The following is a 9,380-nucleotide window of genomic DNA, read 5'->3' as shown; positions in this document are numbered from 1 at the left end:
ATTGCTAGAAATATTTGTGCACTGTTTTAAAAAATATTTTATTTTAGCTGGGCAGTGGTGGTGTATGCCTTTAATCCCAGCACTTGACAGGCAGAGCCAGGAGGATCTCTGTGAGTTCGAGGCCAGCCTGGTCTGCAGAGTGAGATCCAAGACAGGCTTCAAAGCTACATAGTGAAACCCTGTCTCAAAAAAACAAAAAATAAAAATAAAATTTGTTTTTAACTATGTCTATGTTTGTGTGGTAGTATGTGCACACAGAGGCCAGAAGAGGATGCCAGATGTCCTGGGCCTGCAGTTACCAGTGACTGTGAAGCACCTAACTTGGGTGCTGGGAACCAAACCAGAGTTCTCTTCAAGAGCAATGCCACTCTTAACTGCTGAGCCATTTACCCAGACCTGTGCACTTGGTGTGTGTGTGTGTGTGTGTGTGTGTGTGTGTGTGTGTGTGTGTGTGTACATGTTTTTATTTGCCTGGGGTAAAGGCCAAAAGATTCAAGCCTGCAGCTGCCAGGTTGCACGCTTTCTTCATAAAGAAGTTGCCCAGCTGTTTTTACAGTAGCAGTTCAATGCTTCCCAGCTAACCCCCCAATTTCTCTACATTTCTAATCTCCACCTTTGGGATTAGTTGGGTTTTTGGTTTGTGTTGTTTTAATTTTAGCCATATGTGTGTGTATGTGTGTATGTATGTATGTATGTATGTATGTATGTATGTATGTATATATATATATATATATATATATATATAATGTGTGTGTGTGTGTGTGTGTGTGTGTGTGTGTGTGTGATGGATTCTTACTATGACATTAACCCTTGTTTCCTGAACATCTGTAGTGTTCACTGGCTTTATTTGTGTGCTTATCTGCCCTTTGGATAGACTCTCGGCTGAAATGTCTGCTCATCTCTCTGTCTCTCTGTCTCTGTCTCTGTCTCTCTCTCTCTCTCTTTGTTTTTCGAGACAGGGTTTCTCTGTGTAATTTTGGTGCCTGTCCTGGATCTCGCTCTGTAGACCAGGCTGGCCTCGAACTCACAGCGATCCTCCTGGTTCTGCCTCCCGAGTGCTGGGATTAAAGGCGTGCGCCACCACCGCCTGGCCAGCCTGCTCACATCTCTTAACTGGCCGTCTACTTGGATTCTTGTTGGCTGTTGAGTTCCACCGCTCTTTAAATGTTACAGAAATGTGTCACACACAGGACACGTGGTTTGTAAATATCTTACTAGTAGCCTGCCTTTTCATCCCACCACCATTCTTAATATTTTATTTATATTTATTTACTTATTTTCTGAGACGGAAAATTTATTTATTTCCACCTGGCTGGCGGAACTCTCTCTGTAGACCAGGTGGGTTTCAAACACAAAGAGATCCACTTGCCTCTGCCACCCAAGAGCTGGCATCCTGGTGTGCACCACCACCCAGCATATCCTCACAGCAGAACTTTCCAACTGTGGTGGGTCAAATGTATCATTTCTCTTCTTATAGATTGTGCTTTTGGTGTTAACTATAAGAATTGTCTAGCTGCATAGCCTAAGGATTCGTCCCACATATAGTGTGTTCTGTGTTCATAATTTTATAAAGTTAAATTTAGGTCTGTGACTCATTTTGGGTTTTTTCTTTTTCTTTCTTTTTTTTTTTTTTTGAGATGGGAACTTAGATCAAGGTTGTTCTTATTTTTAATCTACGAAGCCCAGCTGTTCCAGCATCGCGTATTGAGAAGATTACCTTCTGCTGAACTGCTGTGTTTTTTTTTTGTTTTTTTTTTTTTTTTTTTTTTTTCCACAAGTTGGTGTAAAAGTAAACATCACTGCTGGGTCAGTGAGATGGCTCACCATTTTGGTCAAACCTGAAAACCCAAGTTTGGCCCCTGGAATCCACATGGAGGAACCAGATAACTGCCTCCCACAGGCTGTCCTCTGACCTCCACAACCCCCACCACCACACGCAAATAATGTAAAAACTTTTTAAAGAACCAGTTGGGCATATGTGTGTGGGTCTATTCCTGGCCCTCTGTTCTGTCCTGTTAACCTCGGAGTCTCCGCCTCCACTCGGGTATTCGTGCAGCTGTATGAAGCTTGAAATAGGATAGGCTGCAATGACCCTTTTTTTTTTTTCCAACACGGCTTCAGCGCTCCCATTTCCTTTGTTCTCTGTTATATACTGTAGGATGAGCTTCTCTGTCTACAGAATCTCAGCTGAACTCTAAAGACTGCTGCTGGCCTCCTGCAGACTGGGAGGAATGGACGCCTTAACCGGGCGATTGCTTCCCAGGGCTCACATCTTAAACAGCACGCAGGAAGCAGAGAGAACAAACTGGGAACAGCGGGACAGTCCATCTCCTCCTTCCCTTAATTAATTTTTGATTGCTTTCACCTTCATGGTTGGATTTTACACAAATGTTCTACACATATTTTTGTTTTATTTACATCAGGTGGGTTTTTTTTTTGATTGATTATCAACAATCCTTAGCATTTTAAATTTTTTGTCCGTGTGTTCAGTATCTTCTAATAAAATTTATTTTTGTTTTTTCCCCCCCTTTTTGGTGAACCAATCAATGAGTTTCATCTGGGATAGCCGACAGCGCGTGGGTAAAGGGTCATTTACAGCAACTTATCAGCATCTACCCCACTGCAGAGAATGTCTCGTTGGGGTGGTGTGAACGAGGTGTCTCCCATAGTCTGTGGCTTTAGAGCATTGGATCCCCAGCTGGTGGTCCTGTTTATAGAGGCTTACGAGGTGTGGCCTTGCTGGAGGAAGTGTGTCACTGGGGTGGGCTTGAAGGTTTCAAAGCCTCCTGGCATTTCCAGTGTGTTCTCTCTGCCCCTTGCTTGCTGTTTAAGACCTAAGCTGTCAGCTTCTGCTTCAGCTGCAGTGCCTGCCACCTGCTGCCATGCTGTCCCCATCACTATGGACTCTAATCCTCGGGAACAGTAAACCAAGCAAACTGATAAAGAAAAATATATCCCCTGTTAGTGGGTAACTCTGCTCATGCAATAAGCCAATCAAGCCAACTAATAAGTCCAGGTTTAATAAACAGAGCAAAACAACTCCTGGGTGACTCTGGGGAAGGCAGGAGAGAAAATCACATGGCAGGTCTGGTGACCAGGTCTGAAATACCCTGTAGGCGTGGTCTTGAGCAGCTCTGAGGGAGGAGCTGACCCTTGGTGGACTTTCTGAGGGTGGGGTTTGGAGAGGGCAGCTTCAGGGGAGATCTCCAATATAAACTCTTCTATAAGTTGGTCATGGTGGTATTTTTTTTTTTAATTACAGAAACAGGAAAGTGTCTAGTGATTCTCTTTCCCTAGCAACCATTAACTGTTGGTTCATCCTCAGGGAGGGAGGGGCCTCCAAAGCCTACCCTGATGGAGAACACTGGCTCTACTGATTCATGACTGGTCTTGTTCAGTTTAGCACAGCAAACTTGATTTTTGAATGTTCATCTAGTATCCAGCAGCTAAACTCACCTCATACACTAAGGTCGGTTTGATTTCTCACCTTCCAACCTGGTGTCTTTGGTGGTTTGAAGGAAATGTCCCCCATGTTCTTGGTCATTTGAATGCTTGGTCCTCAGCTGGTGATACTCTTTGTGGAGTCTTAAGAGGCATAGCTGTGAAGGCAATAAGGACTCCATCTTAGGGAAGGACCACCATCTTAGACCACCTGTTGTACTCGGTTCCAGAAAGGACCTCAGGAATGTGCCATGACAACTCATACAACAGATACAACAGATACAGGGCAGTATGCTCTTGCAGACATTCTGTCTGCAGTTTATGGCCCTTGAAGCTATCTAGATAATCCTGCTGAGCAGCCCAGATAATCCTGCTCAGCAAGTGGTGGTTGCCCACCAAAAAGTCTAACCCAAGTTTCAAATGTGGTTTCATGCCCCAAATCTAGACCAATAGTTTCAAAGGATCACCTTGCCCCATATCCCTTCTACCCAATCCCAAGTTGCCAAAGCATGTAATTCCCGGCTTGCGGTTTTTCCCTATAAAAACTCTCTATCCCTGGGCTCTCGGTCACTGCCGCATTTCCCTCCATCTGCCATGCGGTGGCCCAGGTTCGAACCTGACAATAAAAGGGCCCTTATGTGCTTGTATCAGAAACTGGCTCCTTGGTGGTCTCTGGGGGTTTCTCGAAACGGGTACAACATAGCCTTGCTGGAAGAAGTATGTCACTGGGGGTGGGCTTTACAACTTCAAGAGCCATTCACCATTCCCAGTCCACTCTCTGCTTCCTGCTTAGGGTTTAAGATGTGAGCTCTCAGCTCCTGCTCCAGTTGCCATGCATACCAGCTGCTACACTTCCCCCCTGTGGTGGCCATGGACTCTTATCCCCCTAGAACTGTAAGCCAAAAGATGCTTCCTTCTGTATGTTGCTTTGCTCATCGTGTTTTATTTCAGCAACAGAAAAGCGATTAAGACAACATCTCAGGTTCTATTTCCTGACTCACTGTACCGGTTAAAGCTGTCAGCACCGTGTTGAACACACATGCTGAGTGGGGACATCCCGGCCTGCCCAGCCGTAGGATGAAATCGCTCCCTCCTCAGCCACTACACCAGCAGCTCGAAGTGGGGAGCTGCACGGCTTCTCCTTTTAAATGGCATTTATTATCAGTGCAGGTGGGAGTCGGGAACACAGTACGCATGTGGAGGACAGAGGAGAACTGCGTAGAGGTGATTCCCTCCTTCTACCTTTTCATGGGTTCTGGGATGGAGCTCCAGTCACCAGGCTTCTGTGGCAAGTGCGTTTACCTGATGAGCCATCTCACCGAACCTGCAGTTGCTTGGTATCCGGTCGAGGAAGGTCTCCTCTGTCCCTGCGTTTCTGTGAGTTTTGATGTGAACGGCCATTGTTTGTTTTAATAATACAATTGACACACCATTAAAAAAAAAAAATCTCCGTACAGTTTTTCAGTCTCTTCTCCATGTTGTGGAGTCAATCAACACTAATTCCAGAATGTTTCCATCATTCTACACCCCCAAGAAATCCTGTATTCAGCTGTGCCCAGTCACTCTCCATTCCCTCCTTCTCCCCAGACCTTGGTGTGGATCACTCTGCTTTCTGTCTTTGGGAATTGCCTATTCTGGATGTTTCCACTCCATCTGACATCTTTGATTTAGCATGGTGTTTTCAAAGTTTGTCTACCTTGTAGCACAAACCAGCATCCCTCTCCTATAGCTGATAGGCTTTGCTTTCCATTCATCATAGATGGGCACATGGGCACATGCTCCACTGCTGTGAATGATGCTTGCTTGAAAATTTCTATACATTTGTCCTAGCTAGCTTCAGTTGTCAACTTGACATACCCTAGAGTCCTCTGAAAGGAAAGCCTTCATTGAGGAATTGCCCAGATCAGATTGGCTTATGGGCATGACTGTGGAGGGTTTCTTCCATTGTCAATTGATGCAGAAGGGCACGGCCCACTGTGGGTGGCTCCGTTCCCTAGGCATGTGCTCCTGGGCTATATGAGAAAGCTAGCTAAACACAGGCCTTGGGATGAACCAGCAAGCATCATTCATCTGCGGTTTCTGCTTCGAGTTCCTGCCATGACCTCCTTAACGATGAACCATGACCTGGAAGTGTAAGCCAACAGACCTTCTCCTCTCCACATTGCTTTTCATCATAGTGTTTTATCACAGCATAGAATGAAAACTAGAACCTCCACCATGTGAGTACTGGGCATTGACTCAGGCCGTCAGGTTTGGTGGTAAGGGCCTTTTCCTGATTTTCCACGGCTGCCTGATCTTGATGCCCTATGCTCCTCCCCTCCCTTACCTTTATAAATATTATTCACTCATTATTCTTATCAAACACCCACACACGCTCAGTTTAAAGTCTCTTCATTGCTCCAACGATTTGATTTCATTTGGAGTTTATTCATTTTATGATTGTTGATTTTGCTGTCATCAAGCATAGCTCTAGATGTTTCAGGATTTGCGTTTTCTTATTTGTAGGTACAAGTTTCTCTCTTCCCCTCCCTCCCTCCCTCTCTCTCTCTGTCCTTCCCTCCTTCCCTCCCCACTTCTTCCCAGCACCTAACACGTTGTATTTGAGGCCTGGTCTGTGGTGAAGAACATAATTTTGACTTGGTGATTCTGAGTCTCAGAATCTCACCCTTCCATGGTCTGTTCATCCATCTAGGTGACATGGGCTCAGGAGATGGTGTCTGTGTGGTCCAAGGACCACACTTTCACACATGCTGTCACCCCCCCTCCCCGCCCCCTGACATCCATAAAATGACAGATGAATTCTTCTTTCCAATTGACTTGTTTCTCTTCTCACCTCCAGCTTCAAAAGACAGCCTGGCCCTGTTCCCACCCTTGAGACCACTCACGGAACACAGCACACTGTGTCTGTAGCTCATAGGGAGGCTGGTCTTGTCCATGGGCCCAGCCACATCATCCCGTTTCCTTCAGACCGTGCTTCAGATCTAGAGTCACAGCAGCGTCTGGACCCAAACCGAATCCAAGGGCCCTCCCTCTGCTTTTCTGATTTTCCCATTGTAGTTTTGGTGGTTGGAGCTAGAACTCAGTTGGTAGAGTGCTTGTCCAGGTTGGCAGAGTGCTTGCCTAACATGCATGAGGCACTGAGCTTGCTCTCCATTGCCAAAAACCAGGTGTGCACTGGGGAGGTGTGGGCTGGACGACCAGAAGTTCAAGGCATCCTGCATGAAATTTGCAGCCAGCCTAGGCTACAGGGCCTAGTCTCAAAAACAAACACATCCCAGTCTTTGCATTTTCACTTTACTCCATTTTTTTTTTTCCTGGACTACAACTTTTATAGCCTCTTTGAAATGAGGCAAAATACAAGTAAATGCCACACTTTATCATTTCCAAAATTATGGAGAGCCTTCTGTCTTCTGCAATACACATTTTATTGGCAAGTTCTCACGTGCTGTTTAAGGTTACTGAAAGTAGCCTATGGGGGGTGGGGTTCCTTGTGCCAGACCCTAGCATGTTTGTTTCAGGGAATCTCTAAAACTCCCTTCCAGGGGCAAACTGATCCCTGCCTCTGCCTTGGAGACAGGAAGACAGCTTGCAGCTAAGTATCTTAAAATCCTTGCACCCTGAGGACAGCTAGAAGGTAAACTGTGCCCGGCAGAAGTTACTATTGTTTATCCCATGGCACAAAAATGCTTGTGGTGGGAGTGGGAAGCAGGGAGGTCATTGATTGCAACCGGGAGTTTCAGCTAAATGCTTCTTCCCCAGTCATTCCGCTAGGCATCCTCAGCCACTATTTGATGCTGTTCCCTTGGCCTGCTCTCAGCCAGGCTAGTCCAGCTGCCTCTGCTGGGTGTTGTGAACACTGATTTATGATGTTTTGCTTTCTGTCTGCTGTTTGCAAATGGTTCTTTTTACTTTTCCTTGCTACATGCTTAATAAATTCGCTCATTTGAAACCAAAGAGTGCCGCTATTATGGCTCATTCTAGGCACCAGATGACATACCTTCTTTCCAAGGCACTGGGGAACCTCAGGTCTATACTGTCAACCACAGCTGAACTACAGCAGGCTCCTCAGTAGCCCACAGCATCCAGGTACCTAGAGAGGGGCCACTGTGCCACTGGGACTGGGTCACAAGGGGATGTCCAGGTGTGTTCAGAAACAGTATGTGCGGCGGCTCAGTCCAGAACAATTTCTGATTTTGAACTCATTGACCGCAGTCAAGGTGAATGTAGCTCTTGCCTCCACCCGACTTTGGAGACCTCACAGAAGTGATATTAAGTATACAATGTCTTCCTCCTTTCCTCTCTTGCTTCATGTTCTGGAGTTTTAGCTTGTCGCAAAACATACAGTCTGGAGCAGTGGAATGCAAGTGTTTTCTCCAAATGTGGGTACCCTCAGCCCAAATCCCCCACTGCAAGATCAAGAACTATAGGTAGAATGAACACATCTCCACCCCAGGCCTGCCTCCCACCTTCAGAAGGCTACTGCCACCCGTCTCCTGGACTGCATCCTGGAAGGACTTTACAGAGGGCATTTTCTCCCCTGATACACCCCAGTGTGTAACTGACCATGAAGGAACAACCAAGCCAGGGCAATCTAGAAAACCCCAGGATCTCCACTCAAACCTTTAGCTCAGTGGTTCTCTACCTTCCTTATGCTGTGACCCTTTAACACAGTTCCTCATGGTGTGGTGACCCCTACCACCACCATAAAATTACCAAAAAAATTACTTTGTAGCTGTTACGAATCCTAATGTAAAAATCTGATATGCAGGATATCTGATATGAGACCCATGTGAAAGGGTCATTTGGCCCCCAAAGGGGTCTCGACAGGTTGAGAGCTGCCGCTTTAGCTCCGCCTCCCCCAAGTTACTTCTTGGTTTTAGCTCTTGGCTCTGTTGGAGGAAGGGGCTGGGACTTGCAAAGCATATTATAAAATTCAGCATGGACAATAAGTTGGCCATCTAGCAAGAGGGCAGGCAGGAATAAAAGGTTGCACAGGGTTTCAGTGGAGTCCTTGGCATGCTTCTGAACCACCGCCGCAGGAGAATCTCAAAATTCAACGTGACTAGGGAGACACGACTGTTTCCAAGGCACAAAAGTCAATGATTCATAATAGGATACTAATGGAAAAATGGTGGACTACTGAACAAGACTTTATTTATTTATTTATTTATTTGTTTGTTTATTTATTATGTACAGGTAGGACACTGAGGGAACTGAAAGTTTTTTTTTTGGTTTTGTTTTGTTTCCTAAGACTTTTCCAGGGCTCAGGATTCAGCTCAGTGGTGACATGCTTGTAGGCATGAGGCCCTGGGTTTGATCCTAGCACTGCACAAGGCTATGGTGCTCAGAGCCAGTAATCCCAGCACACTGGAAGTGGCAACAGGAGGATGAGAAGGTCATGGTCATCCTTGGCTGCATCGTGGGTTCAAGGCCAGTCTGATCAACATAAGACACCCCCCCCACCCCCGCTTCAAGAAAAGAGAGGTGAAGAAAACCATCTGAATCCAGTGTGGTGGTGAACTCCCGCAATCCAGCCATAAGAAGGTGGAGGCAGAAGAGGTTCAAGGTCATCCCTGGCTACTTCCTGAGTTCCAAACCAGTCTAGTTTACAGGAGACAGGCTCAAAAATAAAACTAAAATAAAAAAAAGTTTTCTTCTTTGTCAAGATTTGCTACTATGACCATGTAGTTCATGCGAATTGCATTCAAGCTACAGTAAGAAAAGTCAACCTTACATAAAAAAAAAAAATTACACCGCCATTGAGAGGCTCCTCATGCCGACTTGGGAAGAATCTGAAAGAACCAAAGCTTTCCAAGAGAATCAAATGGCAGAACCCACGCTCCTCGCTGATAGGCTGCTGAGAAAGGCGCATGGCCCGGGAGGCGGGGTTGCGTCACTTCCGGAAGGCAGGTCTCCCTCGGCTGGCGCTCCGGGAGCGG

This window comes from Peromyscus californicus, unplaced genomic scaffold (genome assembly GCF_007827085.1).
Source record: "Peromyscus californicus insignis strain IS unplaced genomic scaffold, ASM782708v3 Scaffold_20__1_contigs__length_68692818, whole genome shotgun sequence".
NCBI classification, from domain to species: domain Eukaryota; kingdom Metazoa; phylum Chordata; class Mammalia; order Rodentia; family Cricetidae; genus Peromyscus; species Peromyscus californicus.
This window is presented reverse-complemented; position numbering follows the sequence as displayed.